This window comes from Malaya genurostris, chromosome 2 (genome assembly GCF_030247185.1).
Source record: "Malaya genurostris strain Urasoe2022 chromosome 2, Malgen_1.1, whole genome shotgun sequence".
Taxonomy (NCBI): domain Eukaryota; kingdom Metazoa; phylum Arthropoda; class Insecta; order Diptera; family Culicidae; genus Malaya; species Malaya genurostris.
The window spans coordinates 227,559,810-227,568,390 of record NC_080571.1 but is presented as its reverse complement, the minus strand read 5'-3'; positions in this window follow the sequence as shown (position 1 = coordinate 227,568,390).

The window sequence follows — 8,581 nt, the reverse complement described above, 5'->3', positions numbered from 1 at the left end:
TTAGAGGACGTGTTATTGAACAATTTCTCTTCACGTAGTATGTTGTTTGAATCCTCACTACGACATTTACCTGCATCAGCCCAATTCAGCATATGAACGTTATTGCCTTGCTTTGTATTATGCTTCGACGTCCTGGGCAGTCGCTCTGTGGCGAACTGAGTATTCCCTTTGTTGTCCTCGATATAACAGTTTCTCTTACTATCATATTTGGTTGACTTGCAGTACTTCCTAAAATGACCGCGACGTCCGCATCCATCGCAAACTACATTGTTCGCCGGACAATAGCGACTGTGACGCCCGTTGAATGGTTGTCCACACTTGAAACACATCGCTGTTGGCACTACGTTCCCTTCCTTTCGATTTTCGATTACGGTGTGCACTTCGTTTCGCTCCAACAATTGTTTGTTTTCTGCAGCAGCTTCGTACGTTTTACATATTTCGACGATATTTACAAGCGGTTCGTTTTTTCCATCCAGTAACTTAAGTTGTAGTTTCTTGTCTTGAATTCCGATTATTATTCTGTCTCGTAACATTCTATCCGCAAATGGTACATGACAAGCCTCACATTCGAACTCACAAAATGCCAGTTGAGTTCGAAGTGCTGTTTCGAATTCGGTGAACGGTTGTTTCTCTTTTTGAGCAATCGTATTAAACTTGAAGGCCTCTACCGCCAAGTTTTTTCGAGGAAGACAATAAGTGTCGAATGCAATTATAACTTCTGCTAGAGTACGCTCTTGTACAACAGCAACACCCGCGATAGGTTCGGCAGCAGGCTGGTTGTTTAGAGCTGCAACTTCTCCGAACATAGTTTCTGTGTCTCCATTGTTTGGAAACAATGTATTGTAAATTTCTACACCGTGTTCACCGACTAACCATAAAAATGTGGCAATCTTGTTCCTTTCCGATTCGTCTGCTTTGTTGTTTGCAATCATGTAGATGTTGAATTTCTGCTTCCATCGAGGCCATTCCTTCGCCAAATTTGTGCAATCTAAAGACTGCGGTAGACGATCAGCGCCAGTTGCCATCTTTATATTTGACTATTACTGTCAGACGTTTCACATTCACTGTGTGAGTACACTCGAGGATGGTATAGATCTCACGCACACACTAACAGCTTGAAACTATTCTTGTGTGAACGGTTTTTTTTCACAAACGCTTCCGACAATGGCGACGATTTTATTCGATTCCGCGTGGATTTTCACGACAACTTTATGTATGTTTATTTCGTTTTCACGACAGTATTTTTTTTACTTCTGACACCATGTAATGAGTTTTGAACTTTTAATGTAATAATACGCAGGTGTACAGTATTACAAATAATATGTATTTCACGGTGTTAACTAACGTACGCGTCTTCCGATACTTGACTATGAGTTATACTGACTGACTCTAAAATATAAGTGTTGCCAATTATTTAATAATCAATCTTGTTACACTACTCGCAACTGCTCTCGTGATACTTGAAGACCATTATGGGAATTCCACCTTAGCTAGAGCCTTGCTTGATAGTGGCTCACAGCTATGTTTTATGACGGAAAATCTGTCACAGAAGCTTAGATTCAAACGCTCCCGTGAAATCCTCTCGATCAGTGGGATTGGACAAGCTACGAAAAACTGCAAACAATCCGTCATCGCTCGTATTCGATCCCGAGTATCCTGTTTCACAGAAGAGGAAGTTTTTTATGTTTTACCGCAAGTCACGCAAAATCTTCCAATTTCAAGGATTCTTGTGAACGATTTAGTATTGCCCAAAGATGTAGTATTAGCAGACCCAAGGTTTTCTGAACCTGGTTCGATCGATTTAATAATTGGTGCTGGCTTGTTCTTTGATTTAATGACAACGGATAAGATCAGGCTTGGGAGCCAGGGTCCTGTAATGCAAAACACAGAACTTGGATGGATAATAAGTGGTAAGGTGTCGGATAACCTAAATCATTGTAGACCAATGGTAGCTAACACATGTAGTGAACGACTTAATGATTTATTAACCAAGTTCTGGGAGCTAGAAACTTGCCACTCAACCGATATACTGTCCGTTGAGGAATCGGCTTGCGAAACTTGGTTTGACCGCACCACTATAAGAGACTGTACTGGAAGATTTGTTGTATCACTGCCTAAAAGAGACAACGTTATTGCTCAATTGGGAGATTCAAAACAGACAGCTCTTAAACGGTTCCTCTCATTAGAAAAACGCTTAGCGACCGACATTACAACTAAGCTTATGTACACACAGTTTATGGAGGAATACCATAGACTTGGACATATGCGAGAAACTCTAGAGGATGAAGAATGCATAGCACCTCAATATTTCATACCACACCATTGTGTTCTCAAACCGGACAGCATGACAACCAAGTTGCGCGTGGTGTTCGACGCTTCGTGTTCGACCAATAATGGACCGTCACTCAACGATGCCCTGATGGTGGGGCCTACAGTACAAGACGATCTCGTATCAATCGTGTTGCGATTTAGACTGCATAGATTCGCAATAGTTGCAGACATTGAGAAAATGTATCGGATGATACAAGTCCAGCCCAACGACTGTCGTCTGCAGCGTATTTTTTGGAGAAGCACTCCGAATGAGTTTATTCGTATGTTCGAGTTAAGCACCATTACTTACGGGACTGCTTCGGCTCCATTTATTGCAACTAAATGTTTACGCCGACTAGCTGAACTTGATGGAAGTAAATTTCCAGAGGCGGCTAGAGTATTAGCAAATGACTTCTATGTCGACGATATGATATCTGGTGTGGACAACATCGGAGATGGTATTCGTTTGTGCGAGGATATCCAGAGACTACTTGGTGGCGGTGGATTCACACTTCGAAAATGGAGTTCCAACTGTAAAACGATTCTAAAGCGGATACCCGATGAATTCAAGGATGATCGAACATCATTTGAGCTCGACGATTCAAGCGCAACCATAAAAACGCTTGGTCTCGTATGGGAGCCTAGATTAGATAGTTTCAAATTCAAGATTCCAACGTGGAATTGTTCTGAAATTTGCAAACGAACTGTCCTATCTGATTTGGCCCGAATATTTGATCCTTTTGGACTAGTCAGTCCAATAGTCATTTCGGCTAAGATATTCGTCCAGTCCCTCTGGAAGCAGAAGGTATCTTGGGACGATGCTCTTACAGCCGACCTCCAGAAACAATGGACAGATTTTCGGAAAAGTTTGGACGATCTAGTTAACGTAAAGGTTCCCCGCTGGGTCGCATTCAGCAAAGATTGTCGTTCCATTGAACTTCACGGATTTTGCGACGACTCCTCAAAGGCTTATGGAGCATGTTTATATTTGCGAAGTGAGCAGATTGACGGAAGTTTCTCATCACATTTGCTAGTGGCAAATTCTAGAGTTGCCCCAATGGAGGACCTGGGAAAACGGAAAAGAAAACAGTCAATTCCTCGGTTGGAATTATCATCTGCCTTGTTACTCGCTCATCTCTACGAAAAGTCTTCTACTATTCTGAAAATAATTGCACGTCCGTACTTTTTGACTGATTCAATGATAGTTCGATATTGGTTGTCTTCTAGTCCGTCACGGTGGCAGCAGTTTGTTGCAAACAGAGTGTCAGAAATACAACACGCAACTCGAGATGGTGTATGGAATCATGTGCCTGGTACAGAGAATCCAGCCGATATGTTATCGCGAGGTGTAACTGCAGATCAGATAAGCGGAAATTACCTCTGGTGGTACGGACCGTTGTGGTTACGCAAGGATGAAACCAGCTGGCCAGGTGTGGTAAATGTGACAGAAAATGAAATCGATCCTTCGGAGTTGGAACAAAACGTGAGCGTTTCCATGACAATCAATATTGTTTCACCAAGTGAAATATTCGGTCTTAAATCATCGTTGTCAAGTCTTATAAGAATCACAGCTTGGTTACTCCGATTCAAACATAACGCACAGGAATCTGACCACAACAAACGTCGTTATGGGATTATAACACGTGCTGAACTAGATACGGCTCTTCTCCATCTAGTAAGGCTCGCACAGCGAGAACGTTTTCATCAAGAAATTAAAGATTTACAAAGAAACGGTCATTCGTACCGCATCTCTCGGATCGATCGGACGTTATTTCGTGCTCTTAAGCAGTGCCGTGTGTGTTTTTCCTTGCTAAAGGTTTTTTTTCTCACACATTCGATAGTTTACCAGACTGGTATAATAGTGATCAGACGGTGCCTATCATCAAAAACTGCCGTTATTCTATTGTGTATCCAAGAGGGTTAGCTCTTTGTTGCGGTGCTAGTGATTGTTCCCGTGCGAAGGTTCCGCACACTAGCAGCAGAGACAATCATCTTGCTGACCTTGAACTGGATTAGTGGTGTCTAGCTAAGTATAATCCTAGTGTTTTCTTTTTATCATTCTACCCGTTTATCTCAACATATCTCAATAAAGCGTGTGTTTACTTTACTATGAACGAGGGCGGAGGGCGTCCTCCCTCAAATGATAATCTCTCCATAAAAATGGATGGCATAGAACTCCTGGATAATTTATCTTCCCCTGATAACCCCTCTCGCACACGCGTGTGGCCAACCGGTTCTGCGGGGCCCTATGTGGTATACTTCCGGTCCAAAAAAGAACAATCACTCAATTTGATGCAAATATCAAGTGAGCTGGCTAAGTACTACTCGGACGTTATCCAGATAGCAAAAGTTCGAGCGAAAAAGTTGAAAGTTGTCGTGAAAACCCTCGAGCAGGCAAATCAGATCGTTCGCCATGAGGCCTTTACGAGGAATTACCGCGTTTACATACCAGCTCGGGAAGTGGAGATTGACGGCGTGGTTAGTGAGGCGAGTTTGACCTGCGAATACCTTCTGAAGAGTGGGGTTGGCTGTTTCAGAGATCCTGCTCTTCAGAATGTTAAAATACTGGACTGCAAGCAATTGAGTTCAGTAAAAATTGCAGAAGATAAGACAAAAACTTATTCTTCATCAGACTCATTTCGGGTAACTTTCGCTGGATCTGCTCTTCCCAATTACGTCCTTCTGGGCAAGGTTCGCTTACCTGTACGCTTATTTGTCCCGCGGGTAATGAATTGTACCAATTGCAAGCAGCTGGGTCACACAGCCACCTACTGCGGCAATAAGCAAAGGTGCATTAAATGTGGAGGGGAACATGCAGACGAATCATGTGGCAAAAAAGCTTCAAAGTGTCTTTACTGTGGGGAAAACCCACATGAATTGAATTCATGTCCCGCGTACAAACTGCGCGGAGAAAAATTGAAGCAATCTCTTAAAGAACGTTCCAAACGAACTTTCGCAGAGATGCTGAAGAACACCATGCCACCTGTCGAATCGATGAATCTCTTTGATTGTTTGCCTACCGACGAGAATGATTCCGATGACCCTCAAGAGGGATCATCCTTTACTATGCCTAGCGGTTCTAGGAAAAGAAGAACGATCTCATCTCCTAAACTGCCTTGTAAAGGCCCAAGGATATCCATTGCGGGGACCAAAAAAATTACAAATACTCGAAGTGCTTCCCAAAAACCGAAGCAAAAGGCTCCTGGTCTAGCGAACTTAGCATCAGACCAAGAGTTTCCTGCACTTCCCGGTACACCAAAAACCCCGAGTACCCCTAAAATACAAACTGAGAATCAATCAAGTGCTGGAATACTGAAATTCTCTAACATTGTGGACTGGATTCTTAGAACCTTCAACGTCACTGATCCTCTCAAGAGTCTGTTGATGACATTTATGCCAACAATTAAAGCATTTTTGAAGCAGTTGACTGCAAAATGGCCCCTCCTTTCAGAGATTGTATCCTTTGATGGCTAATACATCGAACGAGGTTAAGGATGCAATCACTGTAATACAGTGGAATAGCAGAAGTATCCTCCCGAAAATTGATTCCTTCAAAGTTCTTTTAAATAGTTTGAAATGCGACGCATTTGCTTTGTGTGAAACCTGGCTGACCTCAAATGTAACCCTCAACTTCCACGATTTTAACATAATTCGCCTGGATCGAGATGATCCCTACGGAGGAGTACTTTTGGGGATCAAAAAGTGCTATTCCTTCTTCCGAATTAACCTCCCATCGATACCAGGTATTGAAGTTGTCGCATGTCAGGTCAGAATTAAAGGCAAAGACCTTTGCATTGCTTCCATCTACATTCCTCCGAGGGCCTCGATTGGGCATCGGCGGCTAAGCGATATCATTGAGCTTCTTCCCGCACCAACGTTAGTTTTAGGTGACTTCAACTCACATGGTACGGGTTGGGGTTGTCTTCATGATGACAATAGATCAACCGTGATCTATGATCTTTGCGATAACTTCAATATGGCAATTCTTAATACGGGAGAAATGACACGGATTCCTGCACCACCAGCAAGACCAAGTGCGCTGGATTTATCCCTTTGCTCGACATCACTACGGCTGGATTGCAAGTGGAAGGTGATCCCTGATCCCCACGGTAGCGATCATCTACCTATCGTAATTTCAATCACCTGCGGATTACGACCATCGGAGACAATCAATGTTTCGTATGACCTCACACGAAATATTGATTGGAAAGAATACGCTAATTCGATGTCTGAGAAACTCAAAACAACACAAGAACTTCCTCCGGAGGAAGAGTACACGTTTTTGGCTGGCTTGATTCTCGACTCCGCGATTCAAGCTCAGACGAAACGTGTACCCGGCGCGAAAACTAACATCCGTTCTCCCAATCCGTGGTGGGACAAAGAGTGCTCATCATTGAACGCGGAAAGATCTTTAGCATTCAAAAAGTTCAGAAAATATGGAACACCTGATAATTATCGCAATTACGCGGCGCTAGAAAAGCAAATGAAGAACTTAGTTAAAGCAAAAAAACTAGGTTACTGGCGACGGTTTGTTGACGGATTAACAAAAGAAACATCGATGAGCACTCTTTGGAACACAGCCCGACGAATGCGCAACAAAAACACCATGAACGAAAGCGAGGAATATTCTAACCGCTGGATATTCGATTTCGCTAAAAAAGTATGTCCTGACTCTGTTCCGGAACAGACGATCGTCGCCTCATCAAACAGAAACGAAACACCTTTTTCGATGGTAGAGTTCTCACTTGCGCTCTTGTCGTGTAACAATAAAGCTCCGGGGTTAGACAAAATTAAATTCAACTTGTTGAAAAATTTGCCTGACTCTGCTAAAAGACGCTTATTGAATTTATTCAACAGGCTTCTTGAGGATAATATTGTCCCACATGACTGGAGACAAGTAAGAGTTATCGCCATTCAAAAACCAGGAAAACCAGCCTCCGATCACAATTCGTATCGGCCGATTGCCATGCTTTCTTGTATCCGGAAATTGTTCGAAAAAATGATTCTGTTTCGTCTAGACAATTGGGTCGAGACTAATGGCTTACTTTCAGATACACAATTTGGTTTCCGCAGGGGCAAAGGAACGAACGATTGTCTTGCGTTGCTCTCAACAGAAATTCAAATGACATTTGCTCGTAAAGAACAAATGGCATCAGTTTTCTTAGACATCAAGGGGGCTTTTGACTCAGTTTCAATAAACATCCTATCTGAGAAGTTGCATCAGCATGGTCTTTCACCAATTTTGAATAACTTTTTGTATAATCTATTGTCCGAGAAATACATGTATTTCGCGCATGGTGATTTGTCGACAATACGATTCAGTTACATGGGTCTTCCTCAGGGCTCATGCTTAAGCCCCCTTTTATACAATTTTTACGTAAACAACATTGATGAATGTATCAATCCATCTTGCACGCTAAGACAACTTGCCGACGACAGCGTTGTGTCTATTATAGGACCCAAAGCAGCCGATCTTCAAGGACCATTACAAGATACCCTCGATAACTTGTCAACATGGGCTCTTCAGATGGGTATCGAGTTCTCTACGGAGAAAACTGAGCTGGTTGTATTTACAAGGAAGCGAGAACCAGCACAACTACAGCTTCAACTAGGGGGTGAAACCATAGCTCAGGTCTTCACATTTAAATATCTCGGGGTCTGGTTCGACTCCAAAGGCACCTGGGGATGTCATGTTAGGTATCTGAAACAGAAATGCCAGCAGAGAATCAACTTTCTTCGTACAATAACCGGAACTTGGTGGGGTGCCCACCCAGGAGACCTGATTAGGCTGTACCAAACAACGATATTGTCCGTAATGGAATATGGGTGTTTCTGCTTTCGCTCCGCCGCGAATACGCATTTCATTAAGCTGGAAAGAATACAGTATCGTTGCTTGCGTATTTCCTTAGGTTGCATGCAGTCGACTCATACGATGAGTCTCGAAGTGCTTGCGGGCGTCTTACCGTTGAAAAATCGATTTTGGGATCTCTCATATCGATTGCTAATCCGATGCGATATTTTGAATCCGATGGTGATTGAAAACTTCGAAAGGCTTGTCGAGCTCAATTCTCAGACCCGTTTTATGTCCTTGTATTTTGATTACATGGCTCAGAATATTAACCCTTCTTCGTTTGTTCCCAACCGTGCTCATTTCTTGGATACTTCTGATTCTACTGTGTTTTTCGACACTTCCATGAGAGAAGAGATTCGTGGAATTCCGGATCACGTACGCCCTCAAGTGGTCCCTAATATTTTTTATAATAAATTTAGA